This window comes from Canis lupus, chromosome 11, assembly GCF_048164855.1.
Source record: "Canis lupus baileyi chromosome 11, mCanLup2.hap1, whole genome shotgun sequence".
NCBI lineage: Eukaryota > Metazoa > Chordata > Mammalia > Carnivora > Canidae > Canis > Canis lupus.
The window spans coordinates 58,170,056-58,195,324 of record NC_132848.1 but is presented as its reverse complement, the minus strand read 5'-3'; the positions used below and the strand labels follow the sequence as shown (position 1 = coordinate 58,195,324).

At 42.5% G+C, this 25,269-nt stretch overlaps 1 long non-coding RNA gene across 5 annotated transcripts in view; it reads left to right on the top strand.

Moving 5' to 3' along the window:
* The first annotated feature begins 18,704 nt into the window (after window positions 1-18,704).
* LOC140600236 (uncharacterized) overlaps window positions 18,705-25,269 on the top strand; it is a 36,868-nt gene continuing 30,303 nt past the window's right edge. For all 5 annotated transcript variants that reach the window (XR_012003457.1, XR_012003456.1, XR_012003454.1 and 2 more), the window contains exons 1-2: window positions 18,705-19,333; window positions 19,770-19,947. This is a non-coding gene — a long non-coding RNA (uncharacterized lncRNA). The remainder of the gene's footprint in view (window positions 19,334-19,769; window positions 19,948-25,269) is intronic.

Here is a 25,269-nt window from a genome sequence, read left to right as displayed (position 1 = left end):
ACAAAGGTATGTTCACGAGGGAATCAAAACTTTTCCTTCATGAGAAATAAACTAGCAATGTCTCTTCTTTTGAGCAGAGAAAAGCTCGCATAGAATGTGGTTTATTGCACTATTGATAAATTGATTTTAAAATTAGGTCTTATGGATGAAACATATTGACCATCATACCCTTTGGTTCCATTCCTCAGCAGCTATTCAACGAACTAGAGCTTCATAAACAGAATGTTCAGAAAAATATTCCTGCTGCTTCACAGACACACCCATAACATACCCGTACAGTGGTCTCCCACACCCTGGATTTCCACACTCATTCTGCAGTACACGGCAAACAGTGATCAAATACATGTTGATTCGATCCTAGCTAATCATCTGTCAGGCATATCATTTATCTCCTAAAAACTTTGAATGGCTAGAGATTTTGCTAGAATTTTGACCATCAGATTTGATGTTCCTGCTACCCCACCAGTTAGAAGAAAAACCAACCAACCGACCAACTACTGCACTCCTCATTCTTTTGATCTGAGTGATTGTGCCATGATTACTTAATTTGCGTTTCATACTTTGCAGAGGAATTTAAATAGCTCAGATGTTTAACTCTTGCAAAAATGGTTACTAGTCACACTTAGCAACTACTTCCTTAGAGAAATATCACAAGGATGTTTACAATTTATTGCTGGGCTTGTTCAGCCTAGCATGCAAACCAACCTAACATATTTACATCCTGTATCAAATATGATCTTAAAAACAAAGGCACCCCACAAGCCAAATAGAGCAAGGACTCTCATTGGCAACGCCATGGCGCTACTTTCCCTCACTCCAACGTTTCTCTATATGTTAAAATGGTTCCATTCCTACGATATATGTATGTGTCAGGACACCATGCCATGAGTGTCTGTCCAACTCAAAGCTATTGACCATAAGGCAAAGAGAATTCCACAGCAAAGGCCTCACTGGAAACCATGGCCACAGGGATTTAGTGGAGATTGCTTTGGGGAAGAGCTGTGCAACCAGCCTGAAACCACAGTGATGCCAATAAACTTGTGGACTCAGTCCCCAAGAGCACACCTGAAAGCACAGGTAGAAACACATTTAGGCTGAATAAATGGATTCCGAGGTGAGAAGCACTTTGGAATACACCCCAGGACCCCCACCCCAATAGAAACCTTCTGCAGTCTCTGACTGCTATCTGAAATTGCCTTACTTCTTTCATCTAGAGCTTTCTTAAGGCTTTTTTAGATAAAAATAATTTGAGAGAGGGATAATATTGTTTCTTAGTATGATACCTTGGTATAATAGCTGTTCTTAGTAACTCATGCCTTTATGTGAGGAAGGAATAGAATGTTCCTAAGATAAAATGTGCTTCTAGAGCACAGGGAAGAACCTCCCTGGGGAGAGGATGCTACAAAGGTGAGGAGCTGGGGGCTTGATGCTTGATGTTTTGCTAATGGCCTCGCTGGTACCCTCCTTACATTTCACTTCAGTGGAGAGCACTCTAGTATTTCAGCTGCCTGTTGGTGATCCCTTACAAAGTTGAAGCAAATGGGGAGTGGGCTGCCTGAGTGTCAAGCAGAAGAAAGCTGCTAATCCACAGAGGCAGTGCTGTGTAGCAGAAAGAAACAGAGTTTGTTGTTGGAAAACTCTTTTGTAGCTCTCTGTGGATTATAGGTTCTTTCTTTGCAATCAAGTCCCCTCTCATGGAGGATCGGCCTTCTCTAGATATTATAAAATTAACATTTCAAGTTAATTCCCCAATTCAAGCCTCCCAACACACAGGGAGGGCTGGAGAAACTTCCATAAGCAAGAAATGGCAATTGGTGGCTCTCAGAAGTCAGCCAACATCCCTCCCCCATTCCTCACTTGCTGCCACCACTGTGTCTGTGCCCAGAGATTGAAGATTTGTTTTGCACCTTTCTGAGTGGATCTCAAAGCCCTTGACAGACAAGAATGAGGGTTATCCCAGGACAGGACTCTTAGTTTGTATTCATCAGATTACACTTGGCCAAAGCAACAGTCTCAGTTGGAAGCAAGAACAGGCTTCATGCTTCCTAAGAAGTCTGGTAGGGATTTTGAAATCACAGGATGAGTCTGGAGTATAAGGCAAGTCTCAAAGTAACTAAAAAATGTGGCAGGGGTGTGCCTCACTGTGACCTACACACTCCATATGCTCTTTCCTTTAATCCAACAGGCCAGGTGGTGGCAGTGGCGATAATGGGCAGTAGAAAACAACAACCAGCACTTTGTGACATGCCTGATATTGTTCTAACACGCCCCCCCATATGTTAATTAGTAACGACCCAGAAGATCGGTACTATCAGCATCCTCCCGTTTGACAGATGAGAAAACTGAGGCTCAGAGAGATTAAGTAACTTGCCAGAGGGCACATAACAATAATAGAACTAACTACATTTTAAATTCTCAAAATAACTGCTACTATTATTGCCTTCATTTTGCAGATAAGGAAACTGAGGCTCAGAAGCCTACTGTAATTTACCTAAGGTCCCACACGCAGTGCTGAAGAGACAGTGTGGCCTGCTCCTAACATGGAGGGGGCCTGTAGCAAGAGTACAAATTCAGACCCATATTTCACGACAAAAGCTATACATCAAGCTTACAGTTAAATAAAATCTCTTCTCTTCTCCTGCCTCACAAAAACCTGGAAGGCCAGATTCAAATTCAGAATTTTTAGACTTCTTGGCTGAGCAGGGAGGAGGTGGTACAGTGAGTAATGCCCCCATCCTTGGCCTGGTGCCCTTCTCTTCCCACCCCCGAGACTCATACACAGATACTCTGGCATGCGCTGTCAGACTCCTGTCTGTACTCTCTTCAAACAGCTGCCCCCGAGCCACCCTGGAATCTGGGGGACACATACCCTTGGGAGGACACGCCTGGGAAGTGGCCTGCGCTGGTCCTGCAAATAGGCTCGGGACCCTTGGCACAGGGAACTCTGGTTTCTTAGTACCTGGAGCAGGGTCTGGATGGGGAGATACGGGCTCTGGTGGGCATATTCCTTTGACCTATGGACTCTTGCCTCCACAGGATGAAGCATGCCAGGAGGAGGGCCCTAATAGGACCCTCTAGACCTCATAGCCCAGGGCAGATGCCCTTCGGTCAGGGTCTGAGAGCAGCCCCCCTAGTAGTACCAGGACTTTCAACCTGTCTGCTTGACTGCAACATCCTTGCCCTACCAAACCACCATTGATGTCATTCCTCTGCTTCTGATGCCAGTTTGCATGTCCCTGGGACTTGAAGTGGTAGAGGAACACCACGGGAAGGAGGGAACCCTAAAGTGTGCAGTGGATGAGGGGAAGGAGCCTGAGACCTCCCCTCACCCACTCTCACACTCCCCTTTCCCAGGCCTCTGCCTCTGGCCGCCAGCTCCGCTCCAGCAACAGGCCCAGAGCAGATCCAAGTCCTGACCACACCCTTTCCTTGTTTACAGGGAGAGAATAGCAACAGTTTTGGAAAGGATTCTTTCAGAAAAACTGTTAATTCCCTCTTAACCTGGAAGATGAGACTTCTGAAAAATTAACTAGGCTTACAGAAAAGCACCCCCCCCTTTTTTCCTCCCTTCAGATTTTAGAGGACAGCCAAGGGGCCTCGCTGGTCCTGCTCCTGCAGTTACTTCCTGGCACCTGGCATGGGCTATTTACATGGATTTAGTAAGGATCCTGTCAATCTGTCCAGGCTTCTAAATTTAGTTTCCATACATAAATGCAATTTCCTGTGTTAGCTATCATAATTGAAATTTTCCACAGGCTTAATTTTGTATTGTTGACGTTCGGATGTCATCATTCGCGGTGTCATGCTTCCCTTTTTAAAGGACTCCATTAACACCCCCACTAACCAACAGCTCGCAAGCTCTGGGCTGTATTCAGAGCTAAAACTCCAGGCAGCAGGGGAAGGGCCTGGGGGCGGGGGGGACCCCACTGCTGCAGTGCAATCCCCCCCACCCGAGCAGGCCCTCATTGCACCCTCTCTCCTTTTCCAAAGGCACTAGGGGAGCGCAGCCAGACTTTATGCTGGAATACCAGAGCCAAGTGTCCTTGTCCAGGGACCTCAGAAACCCAACCAAATCAGCAGGAGGGAAAAAAAAAAAAACAAAAAACCACGATATTGTTTCATGAAGAACAGGCCAGACTCCGCCAGAGAATGCATCCAGATCTCTCCAGAGGATTGAAAACAGGAACAGGAAAGCTGTTAGGAACTGATCTCTCTTCTCGCCAACCCCTACCCCGCCTTGATAGTTTATCTTTTCTCTCTCTCCCTGTGGTCCACTTGTCTCTGCTTGCTTCCCAGCTCCTCTGCACCCCAAACAGCTGGGCAGGCGGTCCTGTGTCCTCACTGTGAGCACCCACCTGACTACTGCCCAATTCCAAACTGAGAGCATCTGATTGGCCCCGCTTGAGTCAGGTGCCTAAGTCTGGTCTAATCAGCTGTGGCCCAAGAAGATGGGTGGAGTCAGAGACAGTATAAATAAGCCTGCAGGCCTGGTCCTAGTGATGGGTAAGAAGTCCTCTTTGGAGGGCACGTGGGTAAATGCCCTCATGGTGGGCCTCACTGCACTTCCCAGATCGTACGTGCAGAAGACAGTTGGATGAATACCTCTTTACCTTTACTTTAACTCTTTCTGCAGTCTGTCTTCACATTCATGCGTGTTCCATTGCACCCTGGGCACGCTTATTTACCGGGAATCGGCATCAGACAATAGTCTCATCATCCTGCCTCTCATCATTAACACCTTTCCTGGCTTTCTGTTGCAGAGCCATGACTGAAGGCCAAATTCAGAAATAGGAAGAAATATTTTTGAGAACCCAATATGATCACCCCTTAGCATTGTGCTTGGTGTAAGCCTGCTTGGAACTTGCATAGAAAAATGACTGCTGTTGATTTGATTCACTTTTTAGGCCTGGAGCCTGATCACAGCTTTCATTGCATTTACTTGACTTGTCTAATATGTAAAACAATAGCCCATTCTACACTCTGAAATATCATAAACCTCTCAGTCCATAAATCCCAGACTGGGATATCTGAGGAATTTTTGGCAGATCCACCCAAGGAACATGGCCAATCTAGATGTTAGAGGAATTTCTTGAGTTTCAAGCCAACCCAGAACATTAACACTTCACCCATATTTCAGAAGAATGCAATCATTTTGTACAGTTGGACAGTCTTTAGGGAATGGGCAATATTACTATTATATATTTTAAGAAATGTGTATTTGGTTTCCCTGATATTAATGTTCATGGGGAACAAAGCACTCATTGCAAACTAAATTTAGGGCATGGTATGGTCTGTGCTGCCAGATTTTTTTCTTTTTTCTTTTCTCCCTCCTCCTCCTCCTCCTCTTCTTCTTCTTCAACTCTTTTTTGCTGGGATGACTGAAGAAATGCTCTGCACCAGAATCAAGACATAAGCTAAATTTCATTAATCTCTTTATTAATCAGTTTGCTGTTCACTGGGGATTTGTGATTTTGCTGGTCCCTGCACTAGATGCTGTGTATGCAGAGATAAAGGACCCAATCCTTGCCCTCATCACATTCACAGTGCGTTGGTGAAGATAGATTTAGAAACCGAAAATGACAGTGCGATGCACTAAGGGTAATGAATACATAGAGTGATAAAGGAGGACAGACCAGGCACTCCTAACTCAGTCTGGGTTGAATGGGGTGAGGAAAAACTTCCTGGTGGAGAATGAAGTCTGATCAAAATTTTAAAAGGAGTTATAGATGAAATGAGAATGGTATTCAGGCAGGGAGAGAGCACAAAAGAACATGATGCATTGTAGATATTTGGTGATGGCTTATTTTGGCTGGGGTGTAAGCCAGGATTAGTGCAGATAGGGCTGGAAAGGCTGGAAAGGCTGGCCTGTGCCCAGGTCACAAGGGGCGTTAGGCCAGGCTGAAGTATTGGGACTTTATTCTCAGATGCTATGGAATCCTCAAAATATTTCTATTTTAAGAAAAACATTTATCGAAATGTAAAATATATGCAGAAACATGCACATATGATAAGTGTTCAGCCTGATGAATTTTCATGACCTGAACACAGCTGGGTAACCAGAAACTTGATCGCAATGTAACAAGAACCCCTGAAGGTCCATCTCCTTCCCTTCTAGTTACTACTTCCCTCTTCAAGGGGGACCACCTGCTGAACTTCTAACACAATAGATTTGTTTTGCTCGTTTTGAACATTATTTAAGTGGAATTTGAAAATATGTACTCTTCTGTCTGGATTCTATCAGCCAGCCTTATGTTTCTGAAAATTGTTCACTCCATCACGTGGAGCTGCAGTTCATTCAATATCTGGTTGTATTATATTCCATTATATGCATTTGCCATAATTGATTTCTACTTTCTACTACATGTCAACATTTGAGTTATTTCCAGTATGAGGCTGTTACGAATAGTGCTGCTGTGAATGTTCTTGCATGCGTCTTTGGTGAGTATATGTACGCATTTCCATGGGATAAAATACGTAGGAGTGGATTACCTGGGTTATAAACTCAGTATCTATTCAACTTTATTGGATCACCAGTTTTACAAAGTGATGGGACTAATTTAAAGTCCCAGCAGCAGTGTATGAGAACTTCAGTTGTTTGTTTCCAATGACTGGTATTGTTTACCCTTTTCATTTTAGCTATTCTGGTGTGTATGTGTATGTGCAGTTTTTATGGACTGATTTGTGCCTCCCCTTACCCTCAACCTGCCAAATTCATGTGTTGAAGCCCTAATCTTCAGTGTGACTGTATTTGGAGGTATAACATTTACGGAGGTAATTAAAGTTTAATGAGGTCATAACAGGGGGACCTAATCTGATTAGACCAGTGTCCATATAAAAAGGGGAAGAGACACAAGAGAGCTCTCTCTCAATCTGTGCACACACACAGAGGAAAGGACATGTGAAGACACAGTCAGAAGGGCAGCTATCTGCAAGCCAGGAAGAGAGTCCTCATCAGAAGTAAACCCTGCTGGCACCTGGATCTTGAACTTCCAGACTCCAGAACCGTGAGAAAATAAATATCTGTTGTTTAAGCCACTTAGTCTGCAGTATCTTGCTATGGCAGGCCAAGCTGGCTAATGGAGTAATGGAATCTCACTGTAGTTTTAACTTGTATGTTACTCCTCAAAGTGTTTTAAATAACAGAAGGAAGTTACCAGATTTGTCCTGTAGCTGCAGAACTAGAAATAAGGAGACTAATCAGGAAGCTTAAGGAATAATCTTGGCAAGAATTTATGAGCTCTTGGGACTGCTGTGTGGCTCGGTGGTTTAGCACCTGCCTTCAGCCCAGGGCCTGATCCTGGAGACCTGGGATCAAGTCCCATGTTGGGCTCCCTGCATGGAGCCTGCTTCTCCCTCTGCCTGTGTCTCTGCCTCTCTCTCTCTCTCTCTCTCTCTCTCTCTGTTTCTCTCATGAATAAATAAATAAAATCTTAAAAAAGAGAGAGAGAATTTATGAGCTCTCAATCAAAGTCAGGGCCAGTGGCATTGGATAGAAGGAGTTAGGTCAATAAATGGCAAAGAGGTAGAATTGGCAAATCATTTAGATGTGGAAAATAAAGGAGAAAGAGGTGCCAATCTAGCATTTTGCGCAAGAGTGGCCCTGGAGTCAAGCTGTATGAATTTAAAAACTGGCCCTATCACATAGTAACTGTGTGGCCTTGAACTACATATTTTACCATTCCAAACTTTCATTACAAATTAAGGAATTAATAAAAATAACTTCCTTCTAGAGTTACTATGAAAACCAAATGAAATAACATAAACTATCTATTGGGAATAAATCTAATATATAATATAACTAATATATAATCAATATATATTTATATAGATTTATTTTCTGAAATTAATATAATATAATAAAAACCAATATATACTATTAATGTATTAATATATTATTATGATCAATATGATTTTTAATTCACAATTAATGCCAATATATAGATTATATAATTAATAAAATAAATCTGCAAATTATGATATGCTTTTAGATTGATTATAAAATTAATGTTATACTTTATTTATTTATTTATTTATTTTAAGATTTTATTTATTTAATCATGAAAGACACAGAGAGAGAGAGAGAGGCAGAGGCACAGGCAGAGGGAGAAGCAGGCTCCATCCAGGGAGCCCGACGTGGGACCCGATCCCGGTCTCCAGGATCACAACCTGGGCCAAAGGCGGTGCTAAACTGCTGAGCCACTGGGGCTACCCTATAATTTAATAATATAAATTAATTACACAATTTAATAGCTTTATAGAGTCAAAACCAGAGGCTACAATTTTATTATTAAAAGGTATTTATTTATTATTTTATTAAACTTGCAAGAATGAGAAAATTCTTTTAGTCTGATGAGTACTTGTTTTCTATTATTTTTTTGTGAATACTTATAATTGTGGAATACATATAAATTTTGTATATTTTGTATCCTATTCTAGATGGAATATCTTGACAAGAGTATATCTTTCAGTTTTCTTTGCCCATGTTTAGCTGATGAAAAGTATAGGAGAAAATATCCAGAAAGTCCTGAAAGCCATAGTTAGTCCACTCCAGGGTGAGGGATTAGTAAATCAAAGGCGCAGTTAAATGACAAATGCTTTCTTTTAATTTAATCCTTGTGAAATAAGTTTACTAAACCATGCAACTATGTTTTCAAGCCATTCTTGCTCAAAGTAGGCCTTTCATTTAAAAAAAAAAAAAAAGGATTTTATTTATTTATTCATGAGAGACACAGAGAGAGAGAGGCAAAGACACAGGCAGAGGGAGAAACAGGACCCACACAGGGAGCCTGATGTGGGACTTGATCCTGGGATCTCGGATCACGTCCTGAGCCGAAGGCAGATGCTCAACTGCTGAGCCACCCAGGCATCCCTAAAGCAGCCCTTTCATTATGGGACAAGCACATAATGATGAATGAGGAATTTTGACATCAATTTAGTTGTTTGTAAGAATGAAAAGTTATTAACCCAAGGTCTTTTAGGAATACGAAGCATTAGATTAGTAACCATGTTTGTTTTATTGTTAAATAAAGAAAAAGTAGTAATTACTGTATTTCCATATTGGTTGCCATAAAATTTAAGTTAAATTTACACATATTCTCTATCATCTCATAATAAAGTTGAAACTCCCATATAAATAAAATAAAAGGTGATTTTAATAATCAACTTTAAACACAATGCAAGATTTGTCTTTTCCTTGACATTAGCTCAGAGCAGGGTGTGGGCTACACACTCAGTAAACATTAGCTAGCTGCCTTCATCACCACATACCACTATCGTCACTACCCCCATCACCACCACCACCACCACCACCACATCCTCAATATGGAGGTGTCTAGGATTACTTCTGTGTAGATTGCAAAAGTCCTGCCCTTCTCCACCACTCTGTGTATCCACACCACTTGCAATTTGACTTTGCAGCTTTTTCCATTAAAAGGTGTGTATTTCTCCATTCCTTGACCCTGGGCTGGCTTTGTGACTTCTTGCTGATAGAATGCAATGGAAACAATAGTATGTTAGTTCCCATCTTAGGCTTCCAGAAGCCTCGAATGGTTTCCACTTTCTGTCTTAGAACTCTGCACCTCTGCTATGTGAATAAACCTAAGCTAACCTGTTGGAGGATAGACCATATGGGCCAGTTGCAGCAGGTGTCCCAGCAGAGACTCCAGACATGTGAGAGAGCCCAGCCATGATCAGCTGAGTTCTGGGTCAGGGCAGAGTAATGCCAGCTGACCCATTGACTTGTTAGCCAATAACGAAGGGCTGTTGTATTAAGCCAGTGTTTGGGGATGATTTGTTAGGTGGCTGTAAATAGCAGATACAAGTTCCAAACAGAGACGTAAACTAAGGTAGAGAATACAGGAAGGAGCACCCATCTGAAGGTGGGAGAGCTCTGTTTCAGAAATGTGGAGTTTAAGGTAGCTGGGAGACATTCTGCAGAGGTGTTGAGGAGTACAGTCTGATCTGGAGGCAGAGATTTAGGAGGACCCAGCATTAGGTGGAAGCGGAGACCCTGGGAATAAGTTACATTTTCCCGGAAGACAGAAAAGAGAGCTGAGGAAAGTACCTCGGGGAAATGACCATTTAAGCAATAAATGGAGGAAGAAGAAGGTAAAAAGAACAATTGGAAGAAAGGAGTATAATGGAAGAAAGGCATGACAATTTAAAACCATATTATTACAATAAGAAGGCAAGGAAAAGGGCAGCCCGGGTGGCTCAGTGGTTTAGCGCCGCCTTCAGCTCAGGGCCTGATCCTGGAGACCAGGGATCGGGAGTCCCACGTCGGGCTCCCTGCATTGAGCCTGTTTCTCCCTCTGCCTGTGTCTCTGCCTCTCTCTCTCTCTGTGTCTCTCATGAATAAATAAATAAAATCTTAAAAAAAAAAAAAAAAAGGCAAGGAAAAGATCCAGAACACCCTCCCACATCTAGATGACTCTACGTACTGGAGGTACAAGGGAAGCATGGGATGAGCCTGAAAGATCAAGAAGGAGCTCAAATGCCATTTTAAAGGGGTCTGGATTTTATCCTGAAACATTCTTAGCAAAGGAGTGACTTAAACAGATTTTTTTGTTTGGGGGGTTTTTTGATTTTGAACATCATCACTCTGCAGCAAACGGGGTAGGTGAGCTGATTGGAGGGAGCGAGGCAGAAATTAGGGAGACTGGTTGCGAGGCTGTCAGTGAATCCATGTGAGAAAGGATGAAGGCCTGAGCTTGAAGGGATGATGAGCATGAAGGGAAAAGATGGCTTCAAGCCAATGTCAGGCAACAGAACGGACCGAGTACTTGGTGACCGAGTATGTGCAGTAGGTCAGGGAATGCCAAGGACTCCTAGGCCTAACTGCCTAACTGCCTAACCCGCCGGGAATCAGTGTAATCCAGGGGAAGGCCCTGGCCCCACCAGCCTGTGACTGTGACATAAAGTTATTCTTCCTTCATCTGCCCACATTCTTATAGCATAGAGCCGGCGCCAGAACTACTTGCTGGAAACCAGCTCCCGTCAAAGAGTGTCCTATCTGTTATTTCTCAGCGTCGCAGAGCCTCGCAGTTGAGCTACAGAACGAGTCCCTTGGGTCCTTCCCCTCTAACCTTCTAATCTTGCTGCTGAGCTGCTGCTGCTACTGTTCGTGCCCTTTGGAGATCCCTACTCTCTGGGATCAGTTGGCGTATGTGCGGCTGCTGCCTGTGGGCCCCATTCCAGCCTGGAAAACGGGATGTGCCCTCTCCAAACTAACCAGGCCCAGAACCTCTGCCTCAGTCTGGCATCTTCAGAGATCGGCTGCCCTTTTGCCTTGCCTTATCAGCCTTCACGTTGTTGCTGGATCAGAAATTTGGTGTCATCATTCACTGCCTCCATGTGACAACAGCAGTTCCTCTTGCAGAACAACTCTAGGCTTCTCCGTATCTCAGATTCTGACTTAGCTGGTCTTAGGCCCTAGATCTTTCTCTATTCTAGTTCAAAGCATTCCCTACCTTTGTTTCTAGCCCTAAGAGAAGCTACTTCACAGGTTGATGGAGCCAGAACACCCATTCTCTGCTGGGTAAACCTCCATCCCTGCACATCAGCATGTGGTTTTATCCTGTTGCTCAAAAGATGCAACCACACAATAGTTCAAGGTTGGCACATGTTCCCTAGCCTGGGTCACTCACTCCCATCCAGGGTTTCCTTGATAAACTGGCAATACAGGAAAAAGTTTGTAGGAAGATTGTGTGTCTGTTTTGCTCTGGATGATGTTGAGAAGATGTGACATTCAAATAGATTTGAATGGGAAACGAACTCAGAAGTGGGAGAGACACACACACACACACACAGAGGGAGATTTCAGTGTGGAGGCAGTAGTGGAAGGGATGGGGGTGGTGGGTGCTGGAGCTGGCTCTTACAGCCAGGAGGGCCAATTTTTTACATGAATCCCCAGGTCCACAGTGATTGGTAGCTTGTAATCAGCAGGGATGAGAGTTTTACACCGCAGAAAACACAACGTTTATTGCACACTATTGTAGAGGGTGGGATCATCCCTGGAGAGCCAATAAAGTGAGAGAGGGAAAGGCCTGAGAAGGAGTGCTAAGGAAGTAACATTTACGGAGTGGACAGAGAAAGGGGAGTTATAAAATAGAACAAGAAGCATCCAAGATACAGCAGAAGTTTGTGCTATAGACATTAAAGGAGGACAGATTACAAAATAATCCATGGGCTATGCGTCTTGAGATGTCCACAAACAAGTTCAGATTATGTGGTGATGACCAATGGATCAAAGGTGGTTATTCTTATTTTCTAAAAAGTTACTGTGATTGTTTCAAAAGCTGTTTCAAGCAAAGCATGGTCAAGCCAGTAAGTGGTTACAGCTGTTGAAATAACTAGCCAAGGATTTTTAAATCTTGTTACCTTGGTCATTGCAGCAATGGAATGATGTGACCAGTTTATTCTTGGGCAACAGATCTATTCAGAACTTCTGTCCAATTGCACAGAGTTATAAACATCAAATGATATTATTCTGGAATTCGAAAAGACCTTAAAGATCATCAGTACTCTCTGGTCATCCGGCTAAGACAACAACAGTTCAAAGGAAGGTGGCACGACACATCTGACCGACACACAGCCAGCGCTGGTTCAGGCAGCCTAGATCCCCACCTGCAACTCCTCTCACCTGCCGTCCCTACCTCTTCACAGAGACTCTCCCCAGAAGCAAGTTAACCTAAGTTCAGCTGAGATGAATCTTGAAGCACTCTTTGCAAACTTTCTATTAAAACTCAAATAAGGGATCCCTGGGTGGCACAGCGGTTTAGCGCCTGCCTTTGGCCCAGGGCGTGATCCTGGAGACCCGGGATCGAATCCCACATCGGGTTCCTGGTGTGTGGAGCCTGCTTCTCCCTCTGCCTATGTCTCTGCCTCTCTCTCTGTGACTATCATAAATAAATAAAAATTAAAAAAAAACCTCAAATAAACCAGGGTCACTGGACCTATTTTCTTCTGCTTATGGATCCATCTCCAGGAGTGGCAGGATTGAAGCCCTCCGAGGGCTCTGACTGCTGTAGCCAAGGGAAGCCGGGGGGTCTGGGACCCATTTTGTTTTCAAGATGTTTCCAGGAGGAGAGTGCTGGGCAGATGTTCTCTGGTCTGGGAAGTTGGTACCAACTACCTTTGCTTGTCCTGATTATCAGGAAAAGTCCTGCCTGCTTGCTGAATCACAAGATACGATTTTGAATCCGATTCAAAAATCACACATATGGGGGGGCACCTGGGTGGCTCAGCCGTTGAGCATCTGCCTTTGGCTCCTCCGGTCATGATCCCGGAGCCCCGAGTCCTGCATTAAGCCCCCTGCAGGGAGCCTGCTTCTCCCTCTGTCTATGTCTCTGCCTCTCTCTGTGTGTCTCTCATGAATAAAAAAATAAAATCTTTAAAAAAATCACTCATATGATGCAGTGTTTCTTTAAAATATGACAATTTCTACTAGAACAAAATAGGGAGAATAGCTTTGGTTTTCCTGGGAATTCAGATCTATCCACTCGGATTGTTTTCCACCAAAGCTCTTCAGGGGGTGGGGGGAATCTGTGGTTCATGGTATCAACTTACTGAACAACCTCATTTCCTGACTGCTGTTCAGAAGCTCAAAAGACACCCCCATGGCTTGGGAAGAACATTCTACTTGGTTCTCTCATCAGAGGGGGCAGGGCTGGGAGGGCGGAGGGCTGCTAATTGAGTTTTCTTACTTTTTGACTTGAGTGGATCATGCAGCTGCCACCTGCAGAGCAAGGGTTCCAGGACAGAACCAATATGATTTCTCTTGTTACTGTTATTTATCTAGCGAGCCAGGCAGCGCCCCTGTTCATTGCCCTCCAGAAGCCCACGGGTCAGCGAAATGCCCAGAGCACGTAGTCCTTATTGTTATTTGCCTCTTATACATGACTACACTCCTCCAAAGCTCCCCCTGAATCCTGAATTAATTTCTTAAAATGCCACCTAACGAACTGTGACACATGTCCCAGGCTCCCCCCCCCCTTCTTTCAGATTCTAGCTGGCTAATGCCCCTTCAGCCCAGAATCTTTCTCCTTCTCCCGTTACAACTACATTTCCACTCACTGTCCTTTGCCATCTGCATAGGCCCTGCAAGCGGATTTTCCTCTTTTCATCTGAAGTAGGTCATCTAAGGAAATTATTCACATTTCCATTTGCAAAAATATATCTTCCTTCTCATGTGGGCGTTACTCCTAAATAATTTGGTTCAGCCGTAAATGTAAATAATGCTTGATATCATCTGCCTCCCTTAGTTTTGTTTCTTAGTTTCCTCAGTAGACTAAACACTTTTTTGTTTCAGTTGTCTCTGTTATTGGTGCCTTTTCATCTTATTCCTTAAAAAAAAAACAAAAAACATTTATCTTTAAAATCATTTACAGTAAAATGAAGGAATCCTCCTTTGTGTTCTATGTAAGAGGACTGGGATCCCAAATGTGGTGGTTATTAGTTTCAGAAGCTACTCCTAATCTTCTTTGCCTAGTAAAACTCTGTCAATCCACCAGTGTCTTCTTGATGCCTTACACCCACAGGGGCACACACATGCACACACACACATGCACCCGTGAGTACACACACATACATACATATTTATTTATTTATTTCAGATATCTTACTTGGGTTTTTGTTTGTTTATTTTGATATGTCTGGCTGTATAATTGGTCAATGTATGAGGAAACTTCTTTTTTTTTTTTTTTTTTTGGAAACTTCTAATTAACATTTCAATGCTAGGTTTCTGAGCTCACCTGCACATTACAATGCCCTAGTAGAGAACATTTTTTAGAGAGCTTTAACTCGCCAATGACATGCGAAGACATAGATATAGGAGACTTGCCAATGATTGCTCTTGATCTTGAGCCAGTCACTCGTGTCCATGACTCCCCATGATGCCAGCGATGACATCTCTGAAGGATGAGGGCGCAATGAGAGAAATGAACTCAATAAAGGGACAAATGAGGAAATGAAATCAATATATAGTTTTCATAAAACAAAGTTTATTCAATTAAAAAAAAAAAACAGTGAAAGTTGAGGCACCTGGGTGGCTCAGTTGGTAAAGTGTCTGCCTCCAGTTCAGGTCATGATCCTGGGGTCCGTGTCAGGTTCCCTGCCCAGTGGGGAGTCTGTTTCTGCCTCTCCCTCTGCCACCCGCCCCCTCGTAGTGTGTGCTCTCTCTCTCAAATAAATAAATAAAATATATATATTTTTTAAAATTGTAGGTTATTTATGTCTTTTCTCCTTTTTGGAAGTAAAATGGACTTTATTTTATGGCGTGATGGTGAGAGTAACGGTAGATGATAATGTTCCCCCTAATATCTTTACTTAGCAAAATAAAAATAAAATGATTATGTTTGTCTCTCAACGGTTTTCTGAACATTTAGGGATTACTGTAATACCAAAGTCTAGAAAGTGAGCAATTTAATTCCTTGTGTTTTTCTGTTTGCTTACTATACCCCAATATCCTCTGCCCTCCTTACTGTCCATATGGCATCTACCATCCCCAAATCAATTTAGAAATTCAAGGTCATGCCTGAATTGGTATCTTCTTTCTTCCCAGTTATCATGCAGGCTTTCTGTGATACTCACCCTCTGGTTTTATGGGAAAACAGCTCCGCAGGGATGTCTATGTGCATGCATATATGCATTAGTAACAACTTGTTAAGGGCCTAGGTATTAGTTGATTAGCAGTGACTAAGATAGATAAGTCCCAGCTCGGTTGAGGCTCATTTTCTGTCGGGGTGGTGGTGGTGGTGGACAGAGCTGTGGGGTGGGGGGAGAGTAATAAGAAAAAGGCAAATAGGTAATAACAGAATTCCATATAGTGATAAATAAGAGGTTATAGAGCCATTGCAGGTTATCTTCATGACCACCAGAATGACTGGTGGTGCTGTGAAAGAGGGGACTACTTTAGGTGGGGGTCCAGGGACAGCTTCATGAAGGACGTGGTGTTTGAGTTGAGATCTGAGTGACAACATTTCTTTCCAGGAAACGACCAGCAGAAGAGTGTTTCAGGCCCAGGGAACAGCAAGTACAAAGGCCCTGACCCACAATTTGTTCTTCGCAGGTAAAAGGTGTAGGGTATTGGGTGTAGGGAATAGAATAAAAAACTCTATTCTAAACATACTACGTTTAAGTTGATCATTGACATCCAAGTGAAGAGTTTTACATATGCATCTGGATATATTAGTTCTGAGTTTAGGCAAGAGGTTGAGGCTGTAGATAAAACTTGGGAAGCATCAGCATATGGCTGACATTTAGCCAGGTAGTGGGTAAAAAGATAGGGCCACGGAATGAATGACCCTTGTGTGAACTGACATTGAGGAATCAAGGACATACAGTCTGCAAAGGAAACAGAGCGGGCAGCTAGTGAGGTAGGAGGAAATCTAGGGAAATTTAGAGATGAAAGTATTGCAGAAATGAGGGCCAACCGTGCCAAAATACAGTATCGGCGGATTTTTTTTCAAATGCAAAAACCACTTTTCATTTATGTTGTTTTAATATACTTGCAGTTATAATACATACAAAGGCAGCTCCTGCCACTTGATTCAGGCACCGCTTGATTTAAATTAACCCTGGTTCCACGTTCACTTTCCCACCGCTCAGCCCTGCTTGCTGCTTCTGCTTCCAGAACAGCCTGGGCCACTGGATGCTGAGCACCATGCTAGGCTGAGGTACGTTCCCCATCCAGAGCCCAACAGAGAGTTCAGCCCCCTGACACAGGGTTCACTCTTAATTATCCTTCTAATTTTGAAGGCTTACTTCCCTCTCATGCTGAGAAAAGAGAATAGAAAGCCTTCTGAGACGTGGAGTCGGCTCAAATTCCAAGGTATGATTCAACCCAGTTTCCCTCTACCTCGACAATATAGATTAAAATTATTTTGCATAGGATAGTTTTGGTTTCCCTTTAACTAGGTTAGTGAATGATCAGATTCCCACCCACCCCACCCCTCATTCCCTTTTTAGACCGTTGCTGTCTTTAAAGACTGTCCCTTTTTCCTCTTTGGGTTTGAAAAACAGGCAGAGAAGCAGAACATTTAGAAAGCAGCTTCACATGGGGCTTCTCACATTCCTCTTTGATGGAGAGATGGCTGTGAAGGTAGCCTGGAAACTGCTGAAGCCTTATATTCTTTTGTATAATATTCTTTATTGTTATAATTCTCTTTTTGTATATCACATGGGCAAAAGGCATATGATGGAGTCAAAAAGTACTGGACTGGAATTTGAGAAAATCAAATTCTGTTCCTAACTCTGGGCAAATCAGAATCTCTTTGATTTTCAGAGTCTCTCAAGTAAAGGGAGGCGGCGCAGGCCTCCCTCTATCAGCTGTCTCATAGGTTAAAGCATAATCTTCAATATTCTCAAAATTAAGACTAAGACATTAAGATGCTAAAACTGGTAGAAGAGCATTGGAGATGTGTGTGTGTGTGTGTGTGTGTGTGTGTGTACATAATTTAATAGAAAAAGTAAAAGATTGTCAAGTTAGATACCAAACTGGTTAAGTGACAGGGCAATAAACTGTAATCTCTGTGCTTATCTACTCTAATAGACAGAAATTATTTGCATCTTCATGAGACAAAAATTTTCACATTAGCCCCTATACCTTTGGAGGTATAAAGTCAATAGAAAATTATTCTCAGGGCAGCCCGAGTGGCTCAGTGGTTTAGCGCCTGCCTTTGGCCCAGGGCGTGATCCTGGGGTCCCGGGGTCGAGTCCCATGTCGGGCTCCCTGCATGGAGCCTGCTTCTCCCTCTGCCTGTGTCTCTGCCTCTCTCTCCCTCTCTCTGTGTCTCTCATGAATAAATAAATAAGTAAAATATTTTAAAAAAAGAAAATTATTCTCAGTCCTGCACTGACAGGAGGCCCACTAATCTTTTCTGCCTATTTTCAAATGTCATATAATTTTTCTGACAAATATTTATATATATATAGCATATATATGATCTTGGTTAGCATTTCTTCAGCACTTAGTACATGCTGGGCAATGTGGACACATATTTCCTCTTTAGATGCTCACCACAACCCTATGAAATAGGCACTTTTATTATCCCCATCTTGTAAAAGAGAGAAAATTGATGCTCAGAGTAGTTCATGGATCATCCCAAGGTCACACAGCTCATAAGCAGGGCTGGCAATCAGACTGAGGTCTTATTCTTAAATCTTTGTCTGAACTCTTGTTGTTATTATGTGAAGGGTTAAAAGGAATAATGAATGTGGAGGTGCTTTAAAGATTGTGAATGTGCAGGACACCTGGGTGGCTCAGTGGTTGAGTGTCTGCCCTCAGCTCAGGTTGTGATCCCGGGGTCTTGGGGTCGAGTCCGGCATGGGGCTCCCCACAAGAAGCCTGCTTCTCCCTCTGCCTATGTCTCTGCTTCTGTGTGTCTCATGAATAAATAAATAAAATCTTGAAAAAAAAAAGATCGTGAATGTGCCAGAAAAATGAAAAGTGTTATTGTTAAATCTAGATTCCTATTAAAGAATAAGGCAGTAAGAGTTACGCCGGCCTAGGGGGAGATGTGTTAATTATGGAAAAGGTCTATTGCCCTGGGAATGCCTCTGAGACTTTATCTTTCAATCTGTTCCCTTGAATTGAATAGGTTTTACTGAACTCGGCCTTTGCTTAACTCAGCCTCTGTTTTCCTTCCGCCTTTTATTTTTTGGAGTGGATTTCACTGAGACAGTTTCTTAGCCCATTTCTTATTACGTGCACGGAGAGGTGTCCACTCTGAAACCTTTCTTCACATCTCTTTGTGTTTTTCCTCAGCGTAGGAAACTGGAAAGAACACGGGTCTCAGACCTGGACAGGCCTGAGTCTGAACTTCAGCACCTTGATGAACTCGGTGAAGACTTGGGGCAAATTACTCTCCCTTCCTCCTCTTGGCCCCCCTCCCCACTCTGTCCTCGCCCATCTCTTCTTGTACCCTTCTTTCCCCTCATCTCCTGAACTTCTCCTCCCCTTCCCCTGAGTTCCTTCCTTTCTGACTTCCCCTCCTCTTTCATCTTCTCTTCCCTCTCAAGAGGTCCCAGAGAGCGGATGCTTCCTAAACCATGAGGTTGGTCCTCACCTTACTAATTTGCAGAACCTTTGGAATTTCACTGTAGCAGAACTACTGGAGCCTCTTTCTTTTCTTTCTTTCTCTTTCTTTCTTTCTTTCTTTCTTTCTTTCTTTCTTTCTTTCTTTCTTTCTTTCTTTTCTTTCAGATTTTATTTATTTATTCACGAGAGACACAGAGAGAGAGGCAGAGACACAGGCAGAGGGAGAAGCAGGCTCCATGCAGGGAGCCCGACGTGGGACTCGATCCCAGGACTCCAGGATCACGCCCTGGGCCAAAGGCAGGTGCTAAACCTCTGAGCCACCCAGGGATCCCATGGAGCCTCTTTCTATTCCACCTCTCACTTTATTTACGAGGGAACTGAGAACAGAGAGGTTAAACCCAAACCCGCATGTCCTGACTCCCAGTCAGTGCTCCCCCTAACACATGGCTGAGCTGCCTCCGAGTCTGCCCTTTTAACACCGTGTTGGGATTCATCCCTGTCTTTGCTCGCTGTTCGTGGGGGGACTGGGAAAATGGGATGATGGATTACTGCTATAGTTTGCTCATAAAGAGAGATAAAGTCTTCTAACCCCTGAGACCAAAGAGAATTTGTCATAATGCATAAAACAGAAAAGTCAAGCTTCACCAGCACATGTGCAGCGTCCTCCTTAACTAGTCAGGGAAACACAGCAAACACAAATCGCAAGCTAACTCATCTGCGGTCACTTCCACAGAGAACCACAGTTTTTGCATTCAGTGTCTCTGGGAAAGGAACAAAATGGCGTCTGGCAGGAGATAAAGCTGGTGAGAAAGAGACCTAATGAACTTGGTGGAGGCGCCGGAGACCAAGACCACACCCATCATGTCTCCTGCAAGTTTCTCAGTGGAAAAATGAACCTTCTCCACCAGCAGGTATGCCTCCTGCCCAGCCCTCCTGCTCTCCTCACAGAGGGAGGGAGCTGAGATGGCGCTCACCTCAGGGAGGGGCTCCAGTTAGGATGGTAGGTCTTGAGAGGCCTACAGAGCAAGCTCTGCCACCTGCAAGGCAGATCCTCTAGATTGACATGGGTCTACATTTAATCCCCTTGTGTTATGTCTGAACCTTTAATCGATGGCCTTTGGTCTCAGTCAGCTGCCCTTGGTGGAGGACCAGTATCCACACCGGGGCCAGAGCACAGGACAGGTGTTGTCCCTGAGGAGGGCAGCAGTAATTTGGGACCTTCTCTCAGGGTAAGATGCACAAAATGGCAATTCTACAGACACAGAAGGTAGATTAGTGGTTGCTGAAGGCCAGGAGCAATGGGGAGTTTCTTTTTCAAGTGATGAAAGTGGCCTGGAACTGAATACTGATGATGCATAACTGTATGAAAATGCTAAAAAGCATTGAATGGTACACTTCAAATGGATGAATTTTACAGCATGTGAATTGTATTTCAATTTTTAAAATTTGAGGGGAAAAAAGGGGCAAAGGTGAATTTTGGACTAATGCTCAGGGCTGTCAAAGCCAGCAGCTGCTCTCCCGCCAAGTATCCTGCCTGCATATTGTAAATGTGGGTTTTAAAAAATATTTTATTTAAAAAAATATTTTATGTATTTATTTGAGAGAGAGAGAGCACAAGTGGGATGGAGGGCAGAGGGCCAGAGGAAGAGGGAGAAGCAGACTCCCCGCTGACCAGGGAGTCCAATGTGGGGCTCGATCCCAGGACCCTGAAATCATGACCTGAGCTGAAGGCAGATGCTTAACCACCTGAGCCACCAGACATCTCAATGTTTTTAAGTGTCTTATATACTTTTTCATAATTTTCATTCTTACAGTGGAATGATGGTCCACCGTGTATCATAATTCATAAAGAGATAATTCCAGTGCTGGTGATTTAAGAATGTTCCATGTTTTACTGTTATAGATGGCAAAGAAAGTAAAAAAACCTCCCTGCACTCTGCCACAAATCTTGATTTTCCACAAACTTACTCCTGGAATCTCTATTCTAGTGCTGGATGACGCATGGTCTCTATTTTAACCCTGTTCCTTGTTGCCTGTAGTTTCATCCTGTCCCCTTGGGTAAGCCTCATCATAAAAATCTAGCTCATCCGACTTCATCTGTGTTTTTATTGCTGGACCTATTACACCATTTTGTGATGTATTTATTTACCTATCTGCTCTGCCAGACTGTGAGCCCCCTGAGGTCAGACACAGTGTCTTACTAATTTCTAATTCCCTGTTGCCTCTGCTTGGCAGGTGGAATGTGTAAAGTATATGTTAATTGAATTTAATTGAATTGCAAAGATTCTGAAGAACACTGCTGAGGGTGTCTCTTTGCTTCTGTTCAATTATTCTCCTTAGTGTTAATTGCAAAAACTGGAATCACTGTGGCTAAAAGGCACAAATGTGTCTCCTTACTTGCCACGATGTTTTCTCAAAGCGGGTCCTGATTTGCAGCACCCCCTGAGATGAACACCAATATCACCATCACCTTGCCAGCCCATCAATTTAAAAAACGCTAATTTAGTAGATGTCAAATAGCATTTCTCATTCAAGGTTGCTTTGATTTACATTTCTCTGAGTACTACCAGGGCTGAACATTTCTCAGGTGTTTATTTACTATTTTTCTCTTGGGGGGAACTGCTTGTTTATATTTTTCGTCCGTTTATCTATTAGAGTAAAGAAATATAACTAATAAATTTGAAGAAGCTCCTTTTATATTTTATACATCACCCTATATGCTGTCACATATGATCTATATTTTTCATATGCTGTATTTCGTTTTCTTACATTTTTGCTGTATTTCATTGTACAGAAGCTTAAAATGTATATACATATTTACCTATCACTTTTTTTTATGATTCCTTATGAAGTTTCAGGGGAAAAAAGTTCTCTTTCATGAATCTGCTAAGTCTTTTATCAATGTTCTGTTCTTTTCCCATAATAAAAAAAATCAAGTCATTAACCTCGCTAAATTATATCAAATCTAAGCTATTTTTAATATTACTATCACTAATTTCTATGCCTCTTATCAAATATTCCTTGGGTCAGTTATGATTATGTGACTGCAAGTAACAAAAGTCCAAATAACAATGGTTTAAACAAATAGGGGTTTATTTTTCTCACTTTACAGAAAGTTTAGAGGTTGGCAGTTTTCCTGAAATGTAACTGTGGGATTTTACTTTAGAGAGGTGACTAAGTAATGACACTGGGAGATCCATGCCATTGAAAAAAAAAGAATTTACTACTTACATATGCTGATTGAAGAGGGCATGCATGCCATCCCGGACCACAGGAGAAGCAGGTTTTGGTCAGAAGCAGTAGCTAGAGAAAGCCTAGGCCAGAGCCTTTATTGGGGTTTCTGCAGGCAAGACAAACCAGGTCAGAGTAAACAATTAGAAACGACTAGTTTGAATAATCCTGCTGGGCTTTCAGCTATCAGGGCGGTCTCTCTAGTTGCCTGGTCCCTGGCCCTGAGATGATGTTGGACTGGAGAAACGTTGGCTCTGTGTGTGTGAGTTACATAAAGGGGGTGATTGGTTACTTCCCAAGTAAGTTGTTTATGGTCTTGAGATATTAGCTGGCCCCGAAAGGGTCATTCTCCCCCAGCCAGCAAGATGTTTAAGATGTCAGGACATCATCAGATACAGAAAAGTTTAAAAACAAACAAAACAAACCATGATTGACATAGTATCTTTTTTTTTTTTTTTTTTTTTTTTTTTGACATACTAGCTTTTGTCATCATTTCAGTATCTCAGTGATTTGGGGCTGGAGACTCAAATTCTCTTGGCCTCTCCCTCATGCTTACCACCTCATGGTTCCAAGATGGCTGCTGAACCTCAAGCTATCCCTGTATTTAAAGAAGGGAGAATGTTGCATCCAAAGCAACAAGAAGGAAGGGCAATGGGAACCAAGCCAGTTTCTTTGATCAGGAAAACAAAAATTTTCTCAGAAACTTACTAATAGGGACACCTGGGTGGCTCAGTGCTTGAGCATCTGCCTTTGGCTCAGGGCATTATCCTGGGGTCCTGGGATGGAGTCCTGGATCAGGCTCCCTGCAGGGAGCCTGCTTCTCCCTCTGCCTGTGTCTCTGCCTCTCTCTCTGTGTTTCTCATGAATAAATAAATAAAATCTTTAAAAAAAAAGAAACTTACTAATAAACTTTCGCTTAGGTCTCATTAATCAGCACTGCACCCTATGGTCACATCTAGCTGAATATAACCCTGCTTTAATAGTAGAAGAAAACAAAAGGAGGAAAAGGTTGAAAGGGACCATTGAATCAACCAACTAGAAGTGTTTGCCACACTCCTTCCTTCTCTCCTTATGTTTAAAAAAACTATTTTGTAATAGATTAAAATATTTTAAATGTATACGCATGTGTGTATTTTATATATATATATACACATATATACATGTGTATGTAGTTATACTTCAATTTATTCTATACAAATGCTTCTATAAATTGTTAGGCCTTTTAAAGTCTCTTTATCTGGTTCCATTAATCTGTGATCTACCTAGCACATTAATCCTTATTCTATTATATAGGAGTTTTTAATGGCTGATACTGGTAGGAACCCCCATTAGCTTTCTTTTCTGTACTCCCTGTTGATGATATTATTTTTATGCATATATTTTAGAACAATTTTGTGGATTGAACATAATTATCAGGCTTTCAATCAAAATAGTATTAAGTCTATAAATTTAATTAAACTCAAATGCAATTCTACTGGTTGGTTCAGACATTTTAATGTTATTGTCTTTTTACCTTGGAATTGTCTCTATTTCTTATTTGAATCATCTTAACCATCTTTTAAATGTTCTAACAAAGCTTTGAAGTTTTCTTTTTAAATGTCACATTATGTAGTTCCTAATCATTTTAAGTTTGGAAATTTGTGAGTGTGATTGTGTGTGTGTGTGTGTGTGTGTGTGTGTGCACTTATAAATTCGATCTTTTTATTCATTATGTTATCAGGCTGGTAATTAAGTGTATGTAGGAGTTGTCTTTTATGTTTGTCTTGAAAATCAAATTCCTCATTTAAATGAACTTGTCAGTTGTAGGTAAGGGATTTGCCTACTTGTTGATCAAATCTCATTTTCTGTGTCAGTTAGTTTGGGTTTGGTTATAAGTAACAGAAAACCCAAGCCAAGCTTTCCTAGACAAGAGAGGCTCACATCACCGAGGTTAGTTCAGCAGCTCTACCGGTAACAAAGGGTTTAATTTCTGTTTAGCTCTTCACTCTGCTGGGCGACATAGCCTTCCTAGTGAGGCTGCTGGTCCTTGTAGTGATCAAAGGGCCAACAGAAAGTCACACTTCCTAGGGCGCCTGGCTGGCTCAGTGGGTAGAACATGTGACTCTTGAACTTGGGGTCATGAGTTCAGAGATTCCTTAAAAATAAAATTGGGAATAGAGATTACTTAAAAATAAAATCTTTTTAAAAAAAGTTTATGCACTTCCTTATTCGTATCCATGAAAGAAATGACAGGATTTCTTTTCCAGACCTTCTTCCCACCCAAACCTCCCTTTTTTTCCACAGCTTTCTCAGTCTTACTGCAGCTGAGTCCTTGCTTACCCCTGAACCGATAACTGGGTAGAGGAATGAACTTATACTATTTGACTTGATTTGAGGGTGGTGAAATTGTTTCCCCTAAAGCATGTAGGCTTCATGTAGAAGTTATGACTATCCACCCCCCCAATCCCCAGTCAATTCCAATCTCTACTGCCAATTTAAGGTAGTTACCAAGATTTGAACAGTGGAGATCAAGGAGGGAACCATAACGCCTGCTATACTTTAGATGTCAGTTTTTCCAGGACACCTGCCTTGCTGCCCTAAGTCCAAGTCCCAAATCTCTCTTATGTACTCTTTTAACCACAGTAGACCTGCCTGTTTACTTATGGGACCAGAAAAATGACAATGTACTTATCATCCCTGGCCATCTTATATGGAAGATATATCTTGCTAATGGGAGAACTTTGTTGGACACCTGAAATGTAAGATTTAAGAAATTTCCATAAGGAAGAAAGATCCATAGAGCAACTTCCAGGGCAGGCTCTGTGCCAGGGACCTATGCCTAGACTGCGAGACTGGGGGGAGGAATAGGGTGGTGGGGTAAGGAGGTTAAGGGTTGTTGTAGTATGAGGACAAAGATGCTTATGGGGAATTTCAGAGAGAAATTCTATGCATTGTGAAATGTAAACTACTTCTCCTATACATTCCTCAGTAAAACATCCTTCATCGTGGCCTAGTACAGTGAA